Source organism: Mastomys coucha, unplaced genomic scaffold (genome assembly GCF_008632895.1).
Source record: "Mastomys coucha isolate ucsf_1 unplaced genomic scaffold, UCSF_Mcou_1 pScaffold20, whole genome shotgun sequence".
Classification (NCBI taxonomy): domain Eukaryota; kingdom Metazoa; phylum Chordata; class Mammalia; order Rodentia; family Muridae; genus Mastomys; species Mastomys coucha.
In genome coordinates, this window is record NW_022196903.1 from 99,609,639 (window position 1) to 99,635,457 (window position 25,819).

The following is a 25,819-nucleotide window of genomic DNA, read 5'->3' on the forward strand; positions in this document are numbered from 1 at the left end:
GGCTGTTGAAGCTATACATGTGAGAGCATGGGTGTTTGGACTAGAGACCTGAGGTTTGGGGAATTAGATTTTGCATGCATTTGAAGGTAGAGTTGTAAAACTTCCTGGTGGAGTACATGAAAGCTTAAAAGAGCCGTGATTATTACATCAATGTGATTCACTTATATAGGTTAAGTATTCCATATATGAAATGCTTGAGATCAAACATGTTCAGATTTGTGAGTCAGGAGATAAATTTACATAAGCATAACAACATATCTCAGATAGGACCCAAATCTAAACATCTAAATCTCAAAATAATTTTTACTTAATGCACATCTTACATGTATAGATTGAACATAATATTATATAGTATATCTTAAATTTTATAAATATTATGTGGTATCTTAAATTTTTCAGAAATAAAGTTTATGCTGGGCAGTGGTGGTGCACGCCTTAATCCCAGCACTTGGGAGACAAAAGCAGCAGATTTCTGATTTCGAGGCTAGCCTGGTCTACAGAGTGAGTTTCAGGACATCCAGAGCTACACAGAAAACTCCGGTCTCTAAAACCAAAACAAAACAAAACAAAAAACCAAAACAAAACAAAAACAAAAAAAGGAAGAAAGAAAAAAGAAATAAAGTTTATAGTGTAAATTTTTAACGTATGACTTATTAGTTCTCAACATATTTCTGATTTTATAGTATTTTGGATTTGAAAGTTAAAGCTGCTAGACTCAATCCATATAACTAATATTCTGTCACTACTAGTACAGAGAACTGACATTCACCAGTTGAATGATGATTGTGGGGTTTGGTTCTAGTCAAAGGATGCCAGTGACAAATAAGTCATTAGCTATAAAATAGGTGGAAGTTAATGCTAGAAGGAAAAAATGTAAGCATGGGGATTTATATGTTGTCATATAGGACAAGCAAATGAGGCGAGGGCAAGGCTGCCTTGCATTACTCAAATGAAAAGGAATCAAAACTGAAGAGATGCCTAAGTCTGAGGGAGAGTGCTCTAGTCAGACACAGAATTAGTGCAATGGTTAGGAGACTTAGCTAGCCAGAGGAAATGTGTCCTTGTTAGACTCACAGTGATGGCACGGAGTGGTAGATCTGTGCCGATAGGAGGTGATTAGGGGTCAGATCACACTGAGATTCAAAGACTGAAGAAAATTTTTACATTGTCGTAATTCTTTGACAATAAGTTGACACTGGAAGGTTTCAAGCAGGGGAAAATATAACATGATTTATCTTTTTAAAAATACCTTTTCTGACTGCTGGAATAAAAATGGATTATAAAGGGAACTTTGACACTGAAGACACTCAGAAAGCTACTGTGTGGACTAATTCTGCGTTCTTTTCTTTGCACACCAAGCTGATGTTAGTTTTGTTTTTAAAATGTAATGAATGTTTACTCATGTATGTTACCGCAACTACTTACTTGTCAGTATGCTTAGTGAGAGGCATGCAATCCTTTTACTTCCAACATAACTATGAATTCCTTTGCAAACTCTGTATCCTTAAAAGCACATAGTACATTTGCACAGGAAGAACAACCATATCAACCAACCAGACCGCGCAGTGCTCCCAGGGACTAAACCACTAACCAAAGAGTACACATGGAGGGACCCATGGCTTTAGCTGTCTATGTGGCAGAAGATGGCCTTGTTGGGCATCAATGAGAGGGGTGGCACTTAGTCCTGTTAATGCTTGATGCCCCAGTACAGGGGAATTCTACTGTTATGGGGTAGGAACGAATGGGTGGGTTGGGGAGTACCCTCATAGAAGCAGAGGGGAGGAGAATGGGATAGAAGGTTTTCAGAGGGGAAACTGGGAAGGAGATAACATTTGAAATATAAATAAATAAAATAACCAATAATTTTTTTAAAAAAGAATTTTAAATCACTAAAATTTCTTTAAAATTTTAAATTTTAAAGAAAAAAATGTTTCCTGAAATTGTAATATACAGTTACTACTTAAATGAAGGATAGCAAAGAAGACATAGTCTTCCCTTGGCTTCTTCCTTGTTGATATTATCATTGGTTAATAGTGATGGTGACCTCAGGCTCGTTAGATCTCCAATCTGTGAGTTACAGTTATGTCTCTCTTTTTTCTCCATTGGCTCCTAGTTATAGTATCCTGTACTTCACTTTCATGACTTCTTCCAAAGTTTTCAAAAACATTTCAGTTTCATTCTTATTTCAGTGCTATCACTCTCACTGGATAAAGAATTTGGACTTTTGAACATCGTTTACTATTTTGTATCTGATCCAACCTTTATGTTTCTGATAGAAATTTTCATAAAAACAAATCACAAGAGTACGAACTTTATAAATCAAACTAGAGCATGTAGAACATTGGACTAAAGTCAAATATGTGGTACCTACAACCCAGAAACAAAAACACCTTAGAAAAACATTATTATATAGAGTACATATGCAAGGATGTTCACCAAAGCAATATTTGCATGCGCACAGCGAGAGAGGGAGCCTAACGACTCATCATTAGGTAAAGGTCGACTGGGGAGGTACTCATGGAATCCTTCGTCATTTCTGAACTATTGGTGATTGTGGAGGAAGGGCAGATATGATCTTCATTTTTTGACCCCATCAAGCTTCAGTGGACAGTTTTAAACCCAGAGTTATAAAGGTGGCCTTGGTTAAACTCAGTGAATCAAAAAATAAAACAAAATGACATTGAAAATAAGAAAGTACTTGTAGCAAAGAAGGGTGTTGACAAGAATTGGGCTAAGGGGGAAGAAACTGTAGGATGGGAGTAATGACAGTGCATTGTATATATGCTTGACATTATTGTAGCAGATATAATAAAAATAAGGGATGACTATTTAGATAGTTTATTGTGTATTTAATGCCATTTAATATAATTACTGAATGAAAGCTACTTGCCAATGGAAAAAAAACAAAAATGTAATTTACTCTACCTTAAATCTAATACAAAAAGTTATTCATTTAACAATAAATAGAATATTTTCTAAGAAATATGTTGACTGGTTTAATTGTCTTTTAAACATTGTAGAGTTTACATATTTTACATGTTAGGATAATGCAGCGTTTTAGACACCTAGAAGTCAGTGTAAAACCCAGGGCACTATTTTAGTATACTGAATATATAGTTAAAATATAGTACTAAATCCTCTTTTACCTAAACATAAAAGGTACAGAAAGAATATGGCATAAAAGTGGAAAAGATATTTCTTCTGTGGTGTCCTGAGCATGTGTGTGACACTGGAAATAGTTGTGGGTGTCGTTGTGTATAGAGTAGATGTCAATGTGAAAGATATGACTGTACACTCCTACAGATTTGATGCAAATGGTACACAGGCTACATTAGTCTTTTCAGTCACCTGCGTTCTTTCTTTTTCACTTCAGTGGTGTCTAATAAGTTCCATAGAAGTTATAATATAACCTTTTTTTCCAAAACTGACATATGTTTTTTTTTGATGTGATACTAAACTTTTATTGTGTATCAGGTTGTTTATGGGTTTTTCCTTTTATCTTGAAAATTAATTCTTCTCTCATTCAGCACATCCCAACCACTGTTTCCCCTTTTTCCATGCCACCCAGTGTCCTGACACCCTTCTACTTCTCCAGACCCACTCCCCCTCCATTTCCCTTCAGAACAGAGCAGGCCTCCAAGAGACAACAACCACACTTCATAAGACAAGATGCCATAGTCAAGGACAAAGCCCACATATAGTTTCCACAAGGCAACCCAACAGGAGGAAAAGGATACATAGAGCAGACAAGTCAGGGCACACCTGCTCCCACTGTTAGCAATCCCACAAAAATAACTAAAGCTAATAGTTACAACATATACACAGAGGATCGAATGATGACCTTTGCAGGCCACTTGCTTACCACTTCAGTTTCTGTGAGCTTTTTTGTTTGTTTGTTTTGTTTTGTTTTGAGACAGGGTTTCTCTGTGTAGTACTGGCTTTCCTGGAACTCACTCTGTAGAGCAGGCTGGCCTAGAACTCAGAAATTCGCCTGCCTCTGCCTCCCAAGTGCTGGGATTAAAGGAAATATGCCACCACTGCCCAGCCCTGCTTAGATGATTCTGTGAACTGTGTTCTTTCAGTGTGCTACATTTCCTCAGACTTCTACAGTCTTTCCTCCCTCTCTTCTTGGGGTTCCCAGATCTTCGAGGGGAAGGGCATGATAGACACCTCCAATTTCGACTCTCAGCATGATGCCTGGCTATGAGTCTTTGCACCCGCTCCTATCTGCTGCCAGTGGAAGCCTATTTGAGAGCCACCAGATAAGGCACTGATCTGAGTGTAGCAGAATATCATTAATAATCATTACATTGGTTTTTTACTTGTTTTTGGTTTTTTGGGTGTTTGCTTGTCTTGTTTTTCCTTTATTTTGACTTGGTTTGGATTTTTACCAGTCACGTTGGGTTCTACCCTAGGTCTCTGGGCTATCTCGTCTCTGGTTCCTGCCCATACAGGCAGTGTCAGGCATGACCTCCCTCTTGTTGCATGGGCTGCAAGTTAAAGCAGGCATAAGTTGGCTACTCCGACAAGTTCTGTCCCACCATTGTCCCAGCACCTCCTATGGGCATAACAGATTGTAGTTCAAGGCTTTTGTAGGTGGGTTAGTGTCCAGGTTACTTTTTCATAGCCTATAGAGTATCTTCCTGCGCCAACGAGACCAAAACATAGGGGTTATGGCAAATTGATAAAATTTGTATTGATTTTCCAATTATATCATAGGGTTTTATTATTACATATATGCAGGGGACTAAAATAACTTGATTTTGGTGAAATTTGGGTTGTTTCTGTGATATGTCTATGTGAGATAACATTGAAGTTTTCAGTTAATAGCTGATCAATATTTGTGTGTGAATTAGCTGGAGGATTCAAAGCCTAGTAAAGCATTTTCATTTACTTTCATGCACTTACTTGAACCATTGAACTAAGCACTTTTACCAGTAGTCTCTCTAAAAAAGACCCACTTCCTGTGTGGAACTGGTAGAGGGAAGTTGAGACATTAACTACCTGATGCCCTGATTTTTTTTTTTGTTTGTTTACCATTTTGAGAATTACAAAACCAAATACATCTTCCAGCTATTAAGCACAGTGCTTTGTATTTCTCTTTAGTCATTGGCTTTTATTAAGAACAAACTAAGAAGCCCCCTAAGGGGCTAGACACACGGCTCAGCTGTTAAAAATACTTGATTCATCGGGGGACTGCGGCCTGCTCCCAGCAACCACATGGCTAGTTAGAACCATTAGAACTTAAAGTCCAGGTCCATAGAATCTACATAAATACATGCAGAAAGAAAAAAACATAAAATACACATAAAAGAAGAAGAAGTCCACTGGGAATTCACCCAAGCTATACTTTGAAAACACTGATGGGCTCCAGCTTTCCTCAGTGAGCAAATGCATTTGCATCCTGTGCTCAAATATCTTTCTGGGCTTTGACTAAATAGTATACAACGGTGGGGTCTTTAGGAAAGTAAGGCATAAAAATGGCTTTTAATGTATTAAGCAAATGTTTTGGGGGCATTGCTTCGAGCTTTTTGGACATCTTTCCTCTTTTGCCACCTGTCAGCCTAAGACACAGCCTAAGACACTGCCTAAGGTTCTGTCTAAGAAGCAGAATCTGGGTTCTCAAAAATCAACACCACACTTGCTGGCACCTTCATAATGAGCCTCCATCCTCTATAAATACGAGCAATAAATTTGTGCTTTTCATAAAGGGCCTGGGACGAGGTGTCTTATTACAGCAACAGAAACAGGTGAGAGAGATTTTCTGTGGATTTGCAAATAACAAAATAGCTATTTGTTATTTGTTAAATATAGATGGTTCTTAAAAATGGTATACAACAGAGGATTGCCTGGTCTGGCCTCACTAAGAGAAGACACATCTAACGATTGAGAGACTTGAGGCCACGGGGAATGGATAGGCCTGGCAGGGTGTGGGGGGTACAGGGGGTAGGGACAATCTCTTGGAGACAGAGAGGAAGAATGGGATGAGGAACTGCTGGAGGGCAGAACAGGAGGGGCATAACAAATGGACTGTAAAAAAAAGATTAAAGATAATAGAAAGAAGAATGTAAGCATAAAAAAAATTGAAATGAAACTCAGTGATAAGTTAAAAAATGGCATGGTGTATAGAATAGTAATACATCAGAGAATGTCAAGAAATCATTAATTAGTCATTAGTTTATGTCCTTATCATATATTCTTCTAAAAATGTATCATGTGGATTTATAAACGGTTAAGTATTATAAAATGTTTTTCTAGTGTAGCTTAGATTGTTAAATGATGACATATCTTTTTCCTCTAAGGATCCTATACATTTTAATAATTCTCAAGTAGGGTGGGGGGGAATAGGGATTTTTTTCGAAGGGGAAACCAGGAAAGGGGAGAACATTTGAAATGTAAATAAAGAAACTAAACTAAAATAAAATAAAATAAAGAATTATTTCCTTAGGTATTGGTGAAGGTGTACCTTGAGACGTATATAACTTTGCACATGGTACCATGTTGATTCACTCATCAAACATCATCACTTCTATCAAACACAAACATACATACATACATACACAACATACACACACACACACACACATACACACACACACACACACACAAACCTGTATATCTGAAATTTAATTTCAAACACATTTATACAAACAAAATAGATGTTATCTGGTTTATCTTGTCTTTTTGAAGTTCAAGATGATGTCTTGGTTGCATTATGCTAGTCCCTCATAATGCTGGAGAAGGTAGACAGTTATTTGGCTACTGTCTAAGGTGTTTGTACAAAATGTAAATATAGGATACTGTGATTAACAAATACATTTGTGTTTCATGTTGTTTGACATTTTGTTCATTGTGTTTTGTTTTATCTAAAGAAAAAATCTGGCTGCGGTATTATAGCTAGTCTTGAAATTGTCCTATAACTTAATCTAGCCTTGAACTAAGCCTCTGAGTTACTGGAATTATAAATAAGTGCCATTCTACCTGGATATTATATATAATTTTTTAAACAGGGTAACCAACAGTATCTTTTATACTGTGTATTTTATTGTGTTTTTTCCTATCTCCTTTCATAAGATATATATTCAATATGGCAAATGTTAGTGTCTATATTATGCTGGTTAGTTTTTTTTTTCAACTTGACACAAACTAGAGTCACCTTGAAACAGGAAATCTCAAATGAGTATTGGCATATGCTATTGTATGCAGAACATTTTGTTGATTTATAATGAATATGTGGTGCCCACCTTACTGTAGGCAGTGCCTCTCCTGGGCAGATGGTTCTGTGTGTGTCAGAAAGCAAGCTGAGCAATCCATGTTGAGTATGCTGGTAGGCAGTGTACTTCCAGAGCTTCCAAGTTCCTGCCTTGGCTTTCTGCCTTATGGACTATTCCCTTTAAGCCAACTAAACACTTTGCCCACTGAAATTGTTTTGGTCAGTGTTTTATCTCAGGAATAAACAACAACAAACACACACAAAAAATGTCAACTGCTTCCATCATATAAAAATCATAACAGATATGTATATATAAGGTATAAATATATCATTAGGAATTATATCTAAATCTTGGGCTCAAATCAGCCTTCTATCTCAACCTACTGAATATGTGGAACCACACATGTGCATCAACCAACCCTCTTGAATGTGCATTTCCCCCAATCAATGAACAAACATAGTTTTTTTAGTAACTATAGAGAAAATAATTAATGAAAAGGCAAGAAGCACAAATCATTTAAATCTTCTCAAGAATTAAGTACAAAGTTTGTGTTTCCTATGAGAATAGTTTGGGTTTAATCATGTTTTATGTATGGGTATCATTTCCATTCCATTGAACTTCAGGGAAATTTGTTTTTTTTTTTTCACCTTGGTCAGTCTAATGAATTTTACTCATTTTGACTTTGAAAATGATGTAATCTTTTAGTAAATGAAACAGTGTATAGAAGAGCATCGTGGATAAGTTAATTCTTGTTTGGATGAGTCAATTTTGTTTTATCTAAAAGTACATTTTCTGTCCTTTAGAAACCTACAGCTATTTTTAAATCACTGTTCCTATACAGGACACATTTTGTTTGGTTGTTTGTTCTTTTGTGTGTTTGTTTTTCTTTTCTTTTTCTTTTTCCTTTTCTTTTTTGCTTTCATCTTTTTTTTAATTATTCATGTGTGATATTATTTTATTTAACAATCTCACATTTAACTACAAATACAATTAAATAAATAACTGAAAACTTTAAAATAGAACACTATCTGTATGCCTTGTTATGTATGTTGATTTCATGATATTAGACTCTTAGACTCACATATTTGTGTTGGTTTCTTGTTAGTGGATATTTGGAAAGGATTAATAGGTGTGGCCGGTTGAGAGTAAGTGTGTTACTGATGGGCTTTATGATTTCAAATGTACATACCAGCTCCTGTCTTGGTTATCCTACCTCAGAAGAATCAGGATATAAAGTTTTCAAATACTTCTTTAGCACCATGCATGCCTGCATACTGTCACACCCCCAATCACGATGATAATGAACTACCCATATGAAACTGTAAGCAAGCCCACCCTAGTTAAATACGTTCTTCTATGTATTGCCTTAGGGGTGATGTTTAGTTACTTTTCATCACCTTTTTTACAGCTATTTCCACCAACTTGGGTTTCAGTCCCTGTGAACTCTCATGACAAACTGTCATCTAGTAAAATCTTACACCTTATACATTTAGCCATTGTGGGTGGACGATTCACGTATTATAAATGTGCAATTCTGTCCAGCAACAACAAATCCTGCATGAAAAGAAATCCAGAAGCATGACTTGTTCTTATGTGCCTTTGTTTCTGAGTTCTTTTCCAATGAACAGTTTAATAGCTATCTCATAATAAGATGAAAAATCTTATAATTACAAACACACATCAAGACAGAAAAGCAGCTGCTGTAAATATTTGTGGAGTGCCTTTTCTAAGACTACAGTTATGTTTAGTACTACCAATAAATCAGAACTGTGTTCTACAGTATTGGAAAATCTTTACAGGTATATGATACAATGAATTAGGTAATAGGTTGGGAACTTATATTTGCATGGATTGCATTACAATAACTAAATGTGTTTTTGACATTTTTTAATAAAATACATGAAGTAATTATATAACATCCATTACTGTTGAACTCATAGAGACCTAAAAGATTAACAGGCAAATTATTCATAGATCTCCAACCCAAAAACTCATAATAAAGTTGCCAGGACATAAGTTTCTCAAGAGCTGTGGCCAGCATGAGAAAGGGATAAAAGCAAGTATAAAAGTCAGCCAGCAAGGGTGGTAGCTTAAGCTCCAAGAACAAAAGAAAGGAGCATATGAGGTCCCTCTCCTGTGGTGGTTGATCTTATCTCAACACTATAATGCTACTTTGGTGTTAAGGATAGCCTGACCCTTCTTAGACACAGTTTTAAGTTCCTGGAGTCCCATAGGAGCCCCAAATTTGTGGACTTCTTTCATTCTATGGTTTCCTATTTCTCAAAGGCTATCACTGTTGCTGATTTATGACTGATTCTTCATACACATTCACTTGGATATACAGGCATAAATTTGGCCATCACTAGGACTCTAGCTAGTTATAGGCTCATGGGAAATTCTGTTCTTATCTGTATCTCTCCTCATCAACAAATTATACTTTTGTGCCTGCTTAGGGGAGCTATTTATGAATGTACTTTCTGAAGTCCAAATATATTATGGCTCAAACAGACTCATACCTTTCCAATCTTTCCTTTCTCTTCACCGTTGGATGTCTACTTGGTTTGGGCTTTGTTGATGGGCTAGTCAGTGTGTTAGATGTACTGTAAAAGTAGCCTGGATAGATTGGCTTTTTTTTTTCTTTTTGTTCATTTTAAAATACAGGATGGTCCTTATTAAATAAAGACCCCATAGGTAGAAGGGAAATAGGGATGGGGACTGAAACTAGACAGTAGAGAACAAGACAATTTCAGGCATATTTATTGAATATTTGGAGCATAGAAGATTGGTAAAGAGGCTAAGATGTCTGTCTTTCAAGCATATCATCGACAATCTTACCACATTTCTTGTATACATAGCTGAAAGCATCTGGTTGGACTTTTATGCCAGATGGATGTTTATTTCAATGCAAAAGTCCTTTGGCAGTGTTCGAGCAATGGCTCAGTGGTTCATGTACCACTTGTGAAGAAGATCCAAATTCAGATAACAACATTCATGTGACCTATAACTCCAGCTTCAGAGGAAGCTTCCATGGGTACCTACACTCATGCATATACTCACAGACAGACAGGAAGACAGACATCAAAACCTAATACATTCTTCATGAGATGAACTAGTGTAGTAGAAATGTGTTCAACTCGACAAAATCTAATTATAGACAGACATACGGTTACCTTAACATGCTTTTTGCTAAACATGGTAGAAAATCATATTGCTGAGAAACTTCAGAAAATGTTGCTCCAGCCTTATAACAATAGATCTAGAATTTGAGGCTATTTGGCAGAGGTGTCACGTAAAATAAAGTATTTCTGTATTTCTCATTTTTAAAGAAATCAAGATGTTGGCAATGTTTTCTTTTTTCTTTTTTAAATAAACCAAAATCAGCTATGCTAAGAAATGAGAATTTATTTTAGTGAGATTCAGTGGTGTAAACTACAAAGGCACAGAACATATAACATAAGTTGCTTCTCATAGTTTTACTCTGAGAGGAGCCTGGAGGATTTGACATAGAAGAGATGAATTGTCTAGTTGCTGAGCAAACTTCATTTTAGCTCATACATGAGAAGAAAAGATAACATTGTAGACAGTCTCTGTGATAGTAAATATTGTAGAAATTCATTTTGCATCTTTTAGCCAAGGCACTGTATACTTATCAATAATATCATGACATCCACCAGTGACCTAATATTTTCCTTTTACGATTTGTTAATTTGCTTTGATTTGCTTTGCCTGAGATTCTGAGACTGGCAGCTTATTTTCCTTTATGACTGCTGCCTAGACCTAAACTCACAAGGAGCTTCCATAACCAGTGGATAACATACTTCTCAAACATTTTACTAGTGAGGATGCCTTGTCTCCATAGTTTCTCAACTTTCTCTTCACTTGCTTGCACAAGAATTTCAGGGAATCAGCTGTGTAAGCACTAACCAGAAAATGGTACCATGATGGTTTTCTTAGTTCAACCATGATTCAACCATTGATTTGTAGATGGCTCTTTCTTCTGTTATTTAGGGCAAACCAGAGAAAGACCATGAACTTCATTAGACAAGGGGAAGGAGAGTAATTAGTGGTTACCTGGGGTCTGAGAATGGTGTAATGTGCTCTAAAATAAATTGTATTTCACGTGTTTTATACTTTAACACACAAAACACATAAGGCCATGAGTTTCATACTACACACATTATAGTAGAACATATTTTGTTTTGAATTTTTGATGTAAAATTAGATCTAGCATCAAATCCATGTGTAAGACTAGTATCTATTTTACCCCAGTTTATCACTTATTATAATTATATTCTCATAAACAAAATTTTTGTTTTACTTATCATTGATAGTGGTATGGTGTGAACCCAAGGTCTCTTTCTTGTTAGTAAAGTTCTTCACTACTGTAATATCCATCAGCCATTTAAGCCTTACTTTAATGTTGAAGAGAGACTCTAATGGGTTGTTATAAAAATCTGATAAAACCTTAAATGTCTGTTATTGTTTTCAAAAGAAATACTTGTACAGATTTACTTTCTCCATTATACTTGGCAAATCTTGCTAGGCCCCTCTGTACACACAAATATCTGTACAATTAATGCTTCTTCTTCTGTGTGCCCACTATTTTTCTGTTTACTATGGTAAACAGAGCAATGGACGAGGCAAAAGAAAAAGAATATGACCAGGTAAGTTAACTACTAAGCAATGAAGCAGAGTAGAATAGCTAAAGTGAGTGGCAAAATGAAAATGGGTAATTGTTTCAATGAGTTGATGATATTCTCTTCTCTGGGAAAAATGAAATTAACCTTCAAAGTAAGACAGGCAAGAAACCAGCCTGCAATTCCAGACAGGGCTATATCCTCAGTTTTAAAGGAATATAATCAAAACAGGACCTTCAAACAGGAATACACTTGAATATGACCTGTGAAGAAAGAAAGTAACAATGGAGTGCTAGACTTTATAGGACTCTGTGATTCAGGGTAAGCCAAGTATAGAGGGATATGGCAAGGTTATACATCAAGAAGTTGACAGAGTCAGTGCATCAGAAGGAGGATGCATGTTTATTTAGAAATGAGCAAAGCACAGTGAGTGTACCTGTTTTCTAAAGAAAAATTTATGGGATAGTGTATGTGTGCCTGTTTAGGAAACTCAATTGATATATCTTGGCCTCACATGCATGACAACCAAAGTTCAGATTCTCCATGCAAAAGAGCCAAACACTTCAGCACATACCTATAATCTCATCACTGGGCAGATAGAGACAAGAATTACCCTGGGATTAGTGATCTTCATATTCACTGACAGACTATCTCAAGGAATAAAAATGGAGAATTATTGGTGAAGATATTCATCAACCTTACACATACACACACAAACAGAGGGGGAGAGGGACCCTATTTAAACAAAGTAACTTTAGAATGCTTTGAAGGTAAAATGTTAAGAATAAGGAAATGTAAGAAAGGATTACATGTGTTAACTTTTGTTTTATGTGTTGTGAAAGGATACTTTTCTGGAATGAGTCAAAATCAGGTGTAAAGGGAGAAATAGCACACAAGATGAGTGGTCCAGTTTCGAACTTAAGGTCACTATGCCTGTCAGACATACTTGAGAGAAATGGCAAGATAGCAATTAACAGTAGCTGCCCTGGCTTCCAAGCAGATGCTGGATCTGAAGAAATAGATTTGAGGATCACTTGCATGTATGAAAGCAGAGAAACACCCACATAAGTTTAATTAATTCCATGCTGTATGCTGAAGAATAATTTGATAACTGAATATTGAAAAGTAGCTATGTATTGAAACATTCATCTTGAAACTTTGTTGACAGCACTGTTACTGAGAAATTAATTGATTGCTCATGACAAGAAGCAATGGCTCATTTCTTCAAAGTTTTCCTACAAAACAAAGAAAGTTTCATATTATCAGTTTTACATTGCCTTGAAAATTGTATTTGCATGTCAGTATTTAGGGATAGCAATAAAATACTGTGCTTTTTGCTTCATAAATCAAACAAGGACATCATTGTAAAATAGTCTATGTCATATTAATTAAGCTTTGAAACAAGGCAAGCATTACAGCCGTTTGTAACCAAGTATTGCATAAGTTGCTAATCAATGGAAAACCTAACTAATTAACAAGCCACCAGTCAGCATTTTGAGCAGAAGTTGGTGACTTTCAGCTTAATTAAACCTTGCAGGTGTCAGTGATGATGTGATAGAATCTTTAATCTGTTTGTGCCTAAACTCCCCCAGATCATTTTAACATCTGTACATGTTTAAAACCCCTGTCTATTCTGAGGCAGGTAAGGGGATTACAGAGTCTTAAAACACTTTGCATTTTCTAAAGCCCTCCTCTTAGCTAAATCATTGAGGTTTCTCTTGGATTAAGACAACGGAGTGAAATCGTGATCTATTTCATCCATGAAACAATCAACCTGAAAATCAGGGTACTGTCAGTCAACTCTAATATAAACAGGATGAAAGCATTTAAATATACACTTTAGTGAGTTTCACTGAACACAGAGTTGTACAATGGCATCTACCATATAGTAAGAATAAATAAACTTTGAAAGTTTGGATGCATGTCCTCATAGTGGCAAAGAGAGCTAGGATGTCCATAGCCCCCGTAGGGTTGACTTCTAAGAGGATTGTTCTTTTCTTTGCTTCTAAAATGTTTTCAATATATCTGCTAAAGCTCCTATCAAAAACAGGATTCGAGACAGGATAAACCAAGGATTAGGATTAATCTAGTTTTTAAATAACATTTAAATACCACAAATGCCTCTGTAGGTATTATTTGGCAAAAGTTAAGATTTCTGGTTGCTAGAGTGGTCCTTTAGTTGTTTTTCTAGGAGTAGTTCTCTCATTGTGGAATGTAAAGATCAAAGTGTCGCTCATAGGGGCATGATATTTGTCATAATCTCTATTGGTGCCATTCTCAAAAGCTTCCTTGGAAAGTAAGCAAACATTGAAATTTAAAATTAAATCGACATAAATATAAAATATTTATCATATTTAGAACAAGAAGTCATTTGCAATTTTTAAAACATGGATTGTAGCTTGTTGATAGAAAGTAGTAAAAATAAGCATAAAGATCCATCATTCCCTACATGCCAGGGAACACATCATGCTCCACATAGATGTATTTATATATTTACACACAGAAATATATGTATAGATATACACATATATGTGAGGTCTATATACTACTTCAAATAGTGTATAGATTTTAAATCATAAAACGCAGATATGTGTAAATTATATAAATATATTTAATGTTATAACAACCTCATGGGACAGTATTTGTATTGTTCTTAGTCCATAAAGTAGGCAACCAAAGCTCAGTGAACATAAATGGTACTCTGAGGATGTTGTATGTGGTAATTGGAAACGCTGTGATGTTAAATGCAGGAATCCAGGCTTCAGTTATCTTGTTCTTATTCAAAACGTGTCTCCTACTGGAAACTTAGTTTTGACATCACTCATACCACATGGTTTTGCTCATTATCATTGGGCACTACAAAAGTTTCATACAATGTCCCAAATTAAAATACAGAAAAGAATTTGCTCTGAAATCCTCCCTTTAATATTTTTCGTATTTTCATCAACATTTGTAGTTGTTTCTCTTAATATAATTATCTTTATTTGTGTTAGTTTGAAATATCATAAGTTCATCTCCCTGTTTCAGCTGAATGAGCTTCAGTTGTGTTTCTACATAACTATTTCTTTACCCACTTATCTACTGATGAAGATCTAAGCTGGTTATGGATATATTCTCTTGTGAATCAATAAAAGTGTATATCTCTGTAGTTGTTAACTTAGATTGCCTTGGTTGTAGTCCAACAATGCTGTAGCTTTGTCATGTGGAAGTTTTATTTCCATTTTCTTGAGTGTGCTGATTTCTATAGCAGTTATATCACTTTACATCCCCACCAGGAGTTATGAGTAAGCCTTCTCTACTCATCCCTGACAGAATTCATTGCCATTTGTTTTCTCTAGTATAGCTATTTTGCTAAGGTGAGATGGAGAGCACGTTTAATTTTCATTCCTCTGGTGGGTAATACCATGTGATACTTTTCCAAATATTCATTGACCATTTGTATTTCTTCAATTAACTGAGGGGGATCGATGCCCTAGTATAGCAGAATACCGGGGTGGGAAGGTGGGAGTGAGTGGGTGGGGGAGTACCCTCATAGAGGCAAAGGGAGGGGGATGGGATAGGTGTTTCTGGAGGGGAGACCTTGAAAAGGGATAACATTTGAAATGTAAATAAAGAAAATATCCAATAAAAAAGAAAATTGAAAAAAAGAATTCCCTGTCAAATTCATTTTCCCATTTATGTTTTTTTTTTTTTTAAGCCTACACAGCACCCAATATTTCATGGCAGTCTCTCATCCAAGTACTAACCAGGCCCGACCCTGCTTAACTTCTGAGATCAGACGAGATCGGGTGCGTTCAGGGTGGTATGACCGTAAACAGTTAATTTTTTTTTTTATGTAGGTAGATCTTAGAGTTCTTTCTAGATAAGTCAGACATACAGACATAGACAAAGATTTTTCTTTCATTTGCAGAATCTAGATAAAGTGGTAGGGATGAAAGGTAGGAGGGAACAGCAGAGAATAATATAACACATGTGTATGCGAGCATCATGGAACTATTTAGAAAGCAAAAATAAACAATAAATTTTACATATATACATATACATATATATGTGTGTGTGTGTGTGTGTGTATATATATATATATATATATATATATATATATATATAAACAATGGTTTTTTACACTTACCAAATAATTTTTTAAAATGAAAATGGTAGTTTTTCTAACATATAATTGCAGAAGACTGGAGCCTTATTGTGGACTATTGAACCAATTATCTGTGAAATAGGAACTCTGCTCCCTGATTGACACATTACTTTTGTGAGTGCCTCAATAATAACAGGGCAGTTTCACTTGCTACTGGGAGTTCCCTTTTATTTAATTATCTCATCACAGGCTGGTAGCTTCACTGCGTAGAAGCCATGTCTTTTTATGTTGAAATCCTTGCAAATCACTTAGGATTCTCCCTCTTACTTCAGATGCTCATGTAAAATTTTGTATTGGAGTAAAATATATAGGGAGAGATAATATTGTGTTTCCCAAAACAGCTGTCAAAAAGATCAAATGTGATGAGTGAAATTCTGTTTTGAGCTCTGGTGCCCAGTGCAAACTAATTATAGGTTCAGTTTCGTTCTCCTTTTAGTAGCAATATTTATTGATTCGAGGATGTAGGCACAACAGAGGAATTACACTGGGAGTAAATATTTTCAAATGAACAGCTTGAGGAATAGATTTAAAGCATTCCGTTATTCATCTGGAGGGAAAACACTGGCAGCATCCATGTATACCTTTAGCTTATGTTGCTAATATCTCAAGTCTTTCAATGTTGGTTAGCAGAAAGGGTGAGGCTGTTAGGTCATATCTATAATATGATTGACCCTAGAAGAGCATTTGTTTAAATCAGGAGAGGGGGTGGGGTCATGTAACACCTGGCTGTATTAGGCAAGCTTCATATTTCAGAATGCTTTTGAATCATTACAGAGGGGCGTTTCTCTTGCTTGGCTATAGGACATGAAGAAGCAGGCAATTTCTCTATGAAAGGTTTTCTGTATTGATCAGACACAATAACACACCACAGACTATCAAGGATGCAAGTTCTTCCACCTTTTCAGTCAGTCCACAAAATGCTACGGCAAATTCAATTTGCTGTTTTTCCTCAATCATGTCCAAAATTTATAACTTTAGCCCTTGGAATAATTTAATCTCTTGGTTCTAAGACACAGACTATGCTGTATGTCTTTACCTAATCCTTCTCCCCTGCCTATCATAAATAAGAATATCTTTCCTAGTTTGTAAGTTTGCAGGAACACGTGGGCTCCATTCCCTCAGGAGCTGTGTAAAAATGGAGTAAACCAGCCATTCACTGGATTATATTAACCTAAATCATTGATGCCTGAGAAGTGTCAGGCTACATGACATCATTTCACTTCTCACTTAATACAACTTTCACTGAACTCCTCATGTGATTGAGTCATTTGCAACCACAGAAACTCCTGCAGTTATTAAGAGTCTAGGGAATCTAACTTGTAAGAACATGATGGCATCAAGTATCAGCTCCATACGTTTGTCCTACTCATAAACGATTCAGCTGTAGAAAATAAATATGGCTGCCAGTTGAGTGTAATCCTTTATAATTGATTGGACTTAAGTGAAGACCCTGTTTATGCAAGAATGCCCTTGAACAAGGAATGAGTAGGATACTAGAAATTTCGGTAGTCCAATTTACATAGATATATGTACACTTCTAGATTCTGCAGCACCCTTCCCCTCTCCAATCATTTTCTGTATTTTGAAACAAAGAATTTTAACCACTCAGTGTGTTCAATATTATGATTGTGAGGGATGATTTTTACTTTGTAGTCCCTTTACTGTGAGTTGAATGAAAAGAGATTATACATTTTAAAGAATAAAATTTAAACGTGAAATAAAAATGAGTTAAATTTTGGCTGTAGGAAATACATGTTTGAACACGTATGTATGACTAGATCTTATCAACTCTTCACTTCATCATCTATATAACAAGGAAAAATAGTACCAGACTTAGGAGGGTGTTTGTAAGTTTGAATAACTCCTGACAAATTCTTAGCAGATTGTTATGTCCATAAATTTCCCAATGAATGTCAACAGCTCCCTCTTTTCCTTCCATTTATCCTCAGCTCTCCACTAATGTATGTAAAATATAGCATGCACCATGGCAACTGGTCTGAATCTGCCTAAGCACATTATAGGATGGAACTTTCCATTTATATGCATTTAACTTTTACATTTATAATCAACAGCTTTTCATTAGGTTGTGATGGCAATTCTACTTTTACAAAAAAAAAAAAAAAGTCAAAAAATACTCAGGGTATAGGGCTTGAAAATGAAAGCCATTTGAGTCCAACTCAGGTACTGTGCCTTTAAAGGCTAATGTCTCCTCTGGCATTTTTGTGTGCCCAGGCCATCATATGCTATCACGCTCCCTAAAACATCAGGACTATACATCTACCTGCAGAACTGAACTCTGGCTGAATGTTTGTATACAAAGAGCTCACAGGGAGGGGCCTTTTGCTTGGTGGATATGTGAAGCTGGTTGGTTTCCATCTGTTCTCTAATTGTTAGAAAAGATCATTCTGTAAAAGCATTCTTGGTCTACATTTCTGTGATATTTTCTATTAAAATCTGTTTTCTGTGTGTGCTCTATGCAATATATCAATATGTGGAAATACTTTAGTTTTTACCTTTTGATAGAGTAAGTTCCATATGAGAATCAAACTAAATGGATTCATTGAAAGCATAACTCCTGTTGGAAAAGGAAAGAGACTTCACTCTTCAGGGTTAGAACTATGAGGCAGTCACAGAAGTACAGTTTTGTTGAAGGAGTTGCATGGAGTTGAATCCTCCTTCAGGCAAAAATGATTTAGTAGAGCTAAGATCCTGATGGAATCTGAAAAAAAGCTTTAGTCTATCTAAAGAGGACAAAGTGTATTCCTTTAGGTTTTTATTTTTTATTTATTAATTTATTTTAGGTTTTTTTGAAAATTGGGAATAAAAGGAAAATAGAGGAGGAAAGATACCATGTCACATGAAAATGGATTCAAGATCCATTGACATGATCCCCAAAATTAGGCTAAGAAACACTATGTTCTTTATGGTCTTGGCTTAAGCCATTTTTTGGAAAGTCCCACAGACATTTCCGTATTGAGGTCCTATGGAAAATCCCATAAAATAGTGACATAGTTAAAATATGGCATACACACTGACTATGTTCTTGCACTGCCTTCAGCTTTCTTCTATGACTGTCTCTGGGAATGACAGGTTCTCCACTTCTGTGATATGCGACAAATGTGATAAAATCCTAGCAATACTAGAAAATCGCACAGAAGCTATAGAACTGAATGCAAATGTGCAAAGCCATTGTTGAGTCTTTAAAGAAACTTGACCTGATGTTGATTTACTAGAGAGCATTTATAACTTCAATAGTTTTTAATCTTCCCTTGTAATAAATACAGTTAGTAAAATATGTTACATTGTGACTATTCTTTGTTACTTCTGCATCAAATCAAATGATTATGAAAATAAAGAATTGGAAAGATAGGAAAAATAATTTTTGAAGTAAAAGAGATGGCTAAAAAATGTAGAATAACTGTCATGATGGATTAAATGTATTATTATTTATTGAATATTTTAATAAGTACCAATCTCTTTAAGAAATCTATATGTATTATATTAGCTATTTTCTAATGTTAAGAAAAGATGGGTATTCATTTATCTAGTTACAGATGAACCACCAGAGCTCAGAGAGCTCAGCATCTCTTGCCAGATGATACAGTTGATATGAAATAGGTTAAGGTGCTCTGATTAAAAGCCAGCAACCTTAGCAATTAAATGGTCTTGTGTAGAAAATGGGTCAGAGGCCAGTGAGAGGAATATGCTACTGCTATTTCTCTGTTATGCAACATGTATTCAGCCTATTAACTTAGTAAAGTGTCATTTTGTTGTTCTTAGTAAGTTATTACCTGAAGAGAAAAAAAAAAAGGGAGAATGGGGTAAGGAATCATGTCAGTTCCGAAGGGCAGATTAGCTGGCAACTTCATAAATGGCACAAAGCATTATGGAGAGCTACTTCTCTGCTCTTTGAAGCATGACAGAACCCCTTCATCTCCAGCTTAGTCAAGACAGATGCTGTGCTGGGCCTATGAACACTAAACATTAACTGCTCCAGGTACCTTTTATTGAGACCCATTCCCTTTTATTTCCATTTTTACACTTACGTTTTCCTTTCTGTTTTCCTACCCTCTTGTTTTGCCCATTCATGCCTCATATATTTTTGTCATTTTAACTCCTCGTCCTGAAGCTCAGCAATCATTTCTGAGTTTTATGGATCACTGCCCAGATATTCTGGTGGTGTGCTATTAATCCTTCTCCAACCACATGGCAGTTTTACTAAGACTTCGGGATAATATTCAGCTATCCCCGTGGAGCTTCCTCCTGCAGTGTAGGCAGAAGGGGCGTGGGGAGGTCAGAGGATAGGTAAACATAAATCAGGTGTGTGCAAACAAGCATGATGAATTCTAGTTCCCAAAGTGCTCTGCCTTTTGTCAGACATATATATTGGGAGAGAGGGCTGCGTGCAATGAATGATGAGTGTAAGCTGTTCTGGGATGAAGGAACAAACAGAAATGGCTACAGTGACACCGTAGCCTGGATACATAGGAAGCTTGAAAATACCCAGTGGAAAACGGCAGCGTCCCCAGCAGCTTAGATGAGGCTGGAAAAGCAGAAGGAGCAGCATGCTGTCTCCCTACTGTGAGACCAGATCAGTCACTCGGAGGTAAACTGGGAGAACTTCTGTAAGATGCAGTACATCAGGTTGTCTTGACAAGGCTCATGGGTAAAAATAACAAAACAAAGCGTTTGTGTTCATTAATCATCTACTGAAGTCTAGCAATTCCTCCAGTTAAAAATAGATAATCAAGAAGTTGTGGGAAGTTAGGATGGCTACATAGTCAATAGAAGTCACTGACATATTCATGTATCAATTTAGTACAAATATTTTAAAGTGTCATTATGTATATGACATTGAAATGGTGAAGCTTATTAAATTTGCCATTTGAAACATTTGTTGTTCTCATTATTGCTATTATTACTGTGATCCTGGGAGTGCATGGTAGGTAGATACTCCACCTACCATTGAGGTTATACTCCAAACAGAAGACACAATTTTGTCACAATGTCTAAAATGCTTTTATAATCCTACTTTCATATAAATGCTTTCTTTTGTAATTCTATGGGTTATTTCATGCACTAAAAATATTATTCTCCAGAATGAACAAATCCAATAGAGTTTACTATCACTATTTTCTTAAACCAATATAGTTTCTAGAATATAATAAATACTTAGTGTCACACATAAATGTAGCTATCATTCTTTACCAATGAAGCTACATTGTGTAACACATAGTGACTACCACAAATATCTAAAACTGATCAAAATGCAGAGAATAAGTTATTGTGGGCTTCCCAACCACATTTACTACATCTCCAATGGAATCCCAACACCTAAAGTTCAGGAAAACTTGGATATGTGGCAGAAAGATTGTTAGAGATAGGTGGCCAGGTTGCCTTTACGTAGCATCCTTTAGAAGTGACAGGCAAAATGCCACCATGAAATCCCAGCATTGTGGTTCCCAAAATAAGACCAGTGACAATGCCAGTCGCCATGGCAAAATGAATAAAGAAAATTCAATGTGGTCCCATACCTAGATAAAAATCTATAGGTGGTCAACGGCTACCAAAAGAGGGAAGATTAGTTTTTTCCCAGGATGAGTTCCTAAATAGCCCTGAACATATGTACATATGAGGATTGCCTACTAGGCATAGTAAGTTGAACATGCATGTATGCATTTGTGTGTGTGTGTGTGTGTGTGTAACATTATAAATAAATAAACATAATTTTGGAGGAAGAAATAGAAAATACAGAAGGAATTTGAGATGAAGGAAAGAATTATGTAAATGCAGTGATTGTGTGTCAAAAAAACCCATAGGCTTCAATAGAGTACAAAAATAATTCAAAGAATAATAATTTAAAACATCTTGCAATTCTCACTTTGACATCCAGGGGTTTTTTTATTGATTAATTTATTTTTTACATTCCATATTTTATTCCTCCTGCCCTGATCCAGCTTTTACAGTATTTAATACTTTTAAAATTGCTTCAGGAAAAATAAAACTCTGCTTTGATAAGTTCAATATAGTTCAAATTGGCACCAGTCATTCATTGTCCAACATGAATAAATAATAAATTTAAGGAACTTGGAAAACGGTTCTGTGAGTAAATGACTTGCTTTGCAAGCATGAGGACAATAGTTTAGATCTGTAGAACCCAAGTAAAAGATGGGTGTCCTGGTGTGGTAGGTGCCTGTAATCTTAGATATGGAGAGAGAGAGAGAGAAGGTAAAGCTCCCAGTCCTGCAGGAGAGACAGTTTCACTAAAAAGGCAGGCTCTGGCTAAATCAAAGACCTTGATTCAAAATAATGTGATAAATGATAGAGAAAAACACTCTGAGCCAATCTCTGGCCTTTGAACATACCTATAGGTGCATGCACTTATATAACACATTTACCCACATAGAACCTCCACATCCATAATTTAACAAATATTAATAATTTGACAACAATAAATTTACCTTGTCTTGGTCAACCCTTACAGTGTAGATGGTCACATGGACTCCCAAGTAAAACTATAGTACAATGTTAAGATCTCAGTCAACCTTATTTTTCTCTGGTTAGTACAATATAGAAAGATTTCAGTGGGATTGATTATTCGTCAGGCAGTTGAAATTCCTAGGCTTCAATTTTTAGCTACATTTTTAATAAGCTCTGTGACTGGATAATTGTTTTCCTCTTTAAGCTCCAGTTTCCTCATCTAAAAAATAGGAATAATAAGATACTTACCACAAAGGGCTATTACAGGTCACTGCTACTGTAAATACCATCATATATGTCACTTCCTGCACGTGCTTAAGTAGCAGCATTGTTATATCATGAGATACTTGAGTTTTCAGCTTCGCAAAATATAATTAAGTTGCTGCTCATGTGATTGCTCATGCTATACTCTTGCTAGCACCATTCAGCTATTTAGTTTTTTGACATCCATTCTAGTACTCTATCTTGTAAGGCTTTTGCATTTGTCCATTGGTGAAATCGAAACAGTATCTCAGTTTGTTTCTAAATAATATTTTCATTTCTTTATTTGTTCACTAGTCCCCTGCCTATTGATGTTATCCATATCTCTTTTCAGTAAGGTTATATTCTCCTTAACTTAGGATATTATATACTATGGATATTATATTTAGGAAGTTCTATGTCTTCTTAGTTTACTCTTGGTCTTATTCTACTCTTAATATGTAGTCTTTTGAAGAGTAGAAATTCTTAGTTTCAAATAAATGAACCTCTAAAGCTTTTTCCTTAGGACAGTGCATTGTGTCTCATTTTTTAAAAATCCCATAATCTTCTTTCTTCCTAGAAGTAAATGGACCAAATAAACCTCGTTATATATTTAGAAAGAAAGTCATGATGCAAGGGATAAAGGATTGGCCTCACTTTGAAGGAGTAGTTATTACATAATTGATCGATGGCTAAACTATTATTTAATTCTAGGAATTTAGACATAAAATTTAGCTAATAGAAGAGTGAGCTCCTGTGTTGTTTTCTTTTTATTTAACTTAGAATCCACAATTATTTCATTTTTGATCAAAAGTATACAATTCTAGAGATATAAAAGTTGTTGCTATGAAGAAACAGTTTGTCTAACTGTCTACATCTAGACAGCACTTCTTACATTTTCTATGTGACACATAATAGTATATAGGTGTACCATATTATAATCCTGTTACTCATTCTGTTTCTCCTTTATCTACTGATATCATTTGACTTAAAATTCATTCCATTAGTCTGGGTGTGCTATAGAGGTAGTGTGATATGCCCATCCCTTCCAGTGAAGACTTAGGTTGGGTAGTTTGAAGGGATTTTAAAGCAACATAGAAAGAGCCGGAGATGAGTCATGCAGCTTACCATCAAGGCACAGACTCAGAATATTTTGTCCATGTAGGGAATGTGCTTCTTTTCATGCCACTTACATGAGAGTCAGTCACTTCAAAACATGCTATGTAAGGCTGGGATGATGGATTCATGATTAAAGCACTTGTGCAAGTATGAGGACCAGGGTTCCGATCTCCACAACCAAGGGAAAGGTCAGGTTGGATGTTGCAGCCCACCTTTAATTCCAGACACTGAATGTAGAGATGGGCGTTCCCTAGAACAAGCTAGGTAGCAAGATTAGCCATATCATTACTCGCTTTAATTCCAGACACTGAATGTAGAGATGGGCGTTCCCCAGAACAAGCTAGGTAGCAAGATTAGCCATATCATTACTCGGGGTTTTTTGTTTTTTGGAGTTTTTTGTTTGTTTGTTTGTTTTTGGAGATCCTGTGTCAATCAATAAGGTGGAGTAACAATCAAGAATTATTCTAGACATCAACCTTGGGCCTCCACATATAACAGTGCATATATGGATATACACACTAACACACACATACACACACACACACACACACACACACACACACACACAAACACACATGCCCACAAGCATACATATACATGTACAGCATACACACAAAGAGAGAGAAATTTAGAAGTTATAAAAAAATGTTCTGTATTCAGCTGAAAGGTGCTAGTGAATACTTCTACTCTATGAATTCTTCTGTATCAATTATATTTATTTTGGGATACCATCATATTAGACTGTTACATTTTCTTTAAATATCCTTAATCCTTCTTAATCTACTGACCACAAAGTAACAGTAGACTCTTTAGCACAATGTCTTTTATCTGTCTGAGCAACATTGCTTTTAGTTCCCATGTGTGTTACTTATTTTTATTTTCAAAATCATATCAGAACTTATTTGTTTAAATTAATTCATTAAGAATTTTATGATTATTATAATACCTAACCTTGTACTAATATAAATGATATTAATTTAGTTTTTCTATATATATGTATATGTACATATACTTACATATACATGTAAGTAGTTATCCTGGAATTGACCTTTTGTGCTTACATGCATAAAGGATTATTAGCTTATGGTGTCATTTTAGAGGTGGCTGAAAGTCTCTCTGTATTGAAGTGTCTCTTTCCCTGATGAATACCTTGGAAGTCATAAGCTCTTGCTCCATGAGGAGTTTGAGCCATCCTCCCTCCTGCCTTTCCTAACATAAAACAGATAACATCAGGATGGCTTTAGTGGGATGATGGATTCGTTCAGTGTCTATTTCAGCAAAAATGAATTGATCCTATGTGATCTAAGATAACATCCTGGAAACTAGGAACTTTGCTACAGAGAAAGCGTTATGAAGTTCTGGATAGTAGACACTTAGTCATCAGGAACATGGTGTAAGAAGAGGAAAAGGCACTTTGAGATTTGGGGGAAATGGAATAGAGAACATTTTTTAAAATGCCCTGGGAGACCAACTTTGCTCAGAAATTCAGTATATTAAAAAAAATCTCTAAAAGATTTGATCCATGAGAGTATTTTTTCATCCAGGAAATGATGTAATAGATTTCTGATGTGCCTGGGTGTCAGTCTAAGTGACTGTTGAGAAGATTTCCAAATTCCTCTGATTGCCATCAGTAGACAGTGACGAAGTGGATTTTTCCCTCCTTGCCCTTATCAGTGTCAGTGAAATGAGAATAAAGCTCTCTCTGCTCCCAAATTGGAAATAACTCATATCTAAATCATCAGAAATCAGTTGAACACCCTACGTTTTTGTGCCTGATTTGGAGACAGTGGTAGGCACATTTTGAATAGAATCCTAATCTTGAGGTCATCTGAAATTGGACATTAGCCAAAATTTTATATATCAACAAAAAATTTTCTACCTCTAGGTTACAAAAAATCTAGATATAGATTATTTTAAGTAAAGGACAAAAATATTAAAAAAGAAAAGCTGTGAGATGATATTCTTTTTTTTTTTTTTTAGGA

The 25,819-nt window shown here is 35.7% G+C and overlaps 1 protein-coding gene and 1 pseudogene across 8 annotated transcripts in view; one reads left to right on the forward strand and one right to left on the reverse strand.

The window, feature by feature from the left end:
• Cntn4 (contactin 4) overlaps positions 1-25,819 on the forward strand; it is a 975,079-nt gene that overhangs the window by 512,163 nt on the left and 437,097 nt on the right. The window lies entirely within an intron of this gene.
• LOC116100152 lies at positions 15,549-15,667 on the reverse strand (annotated as a pseudogene).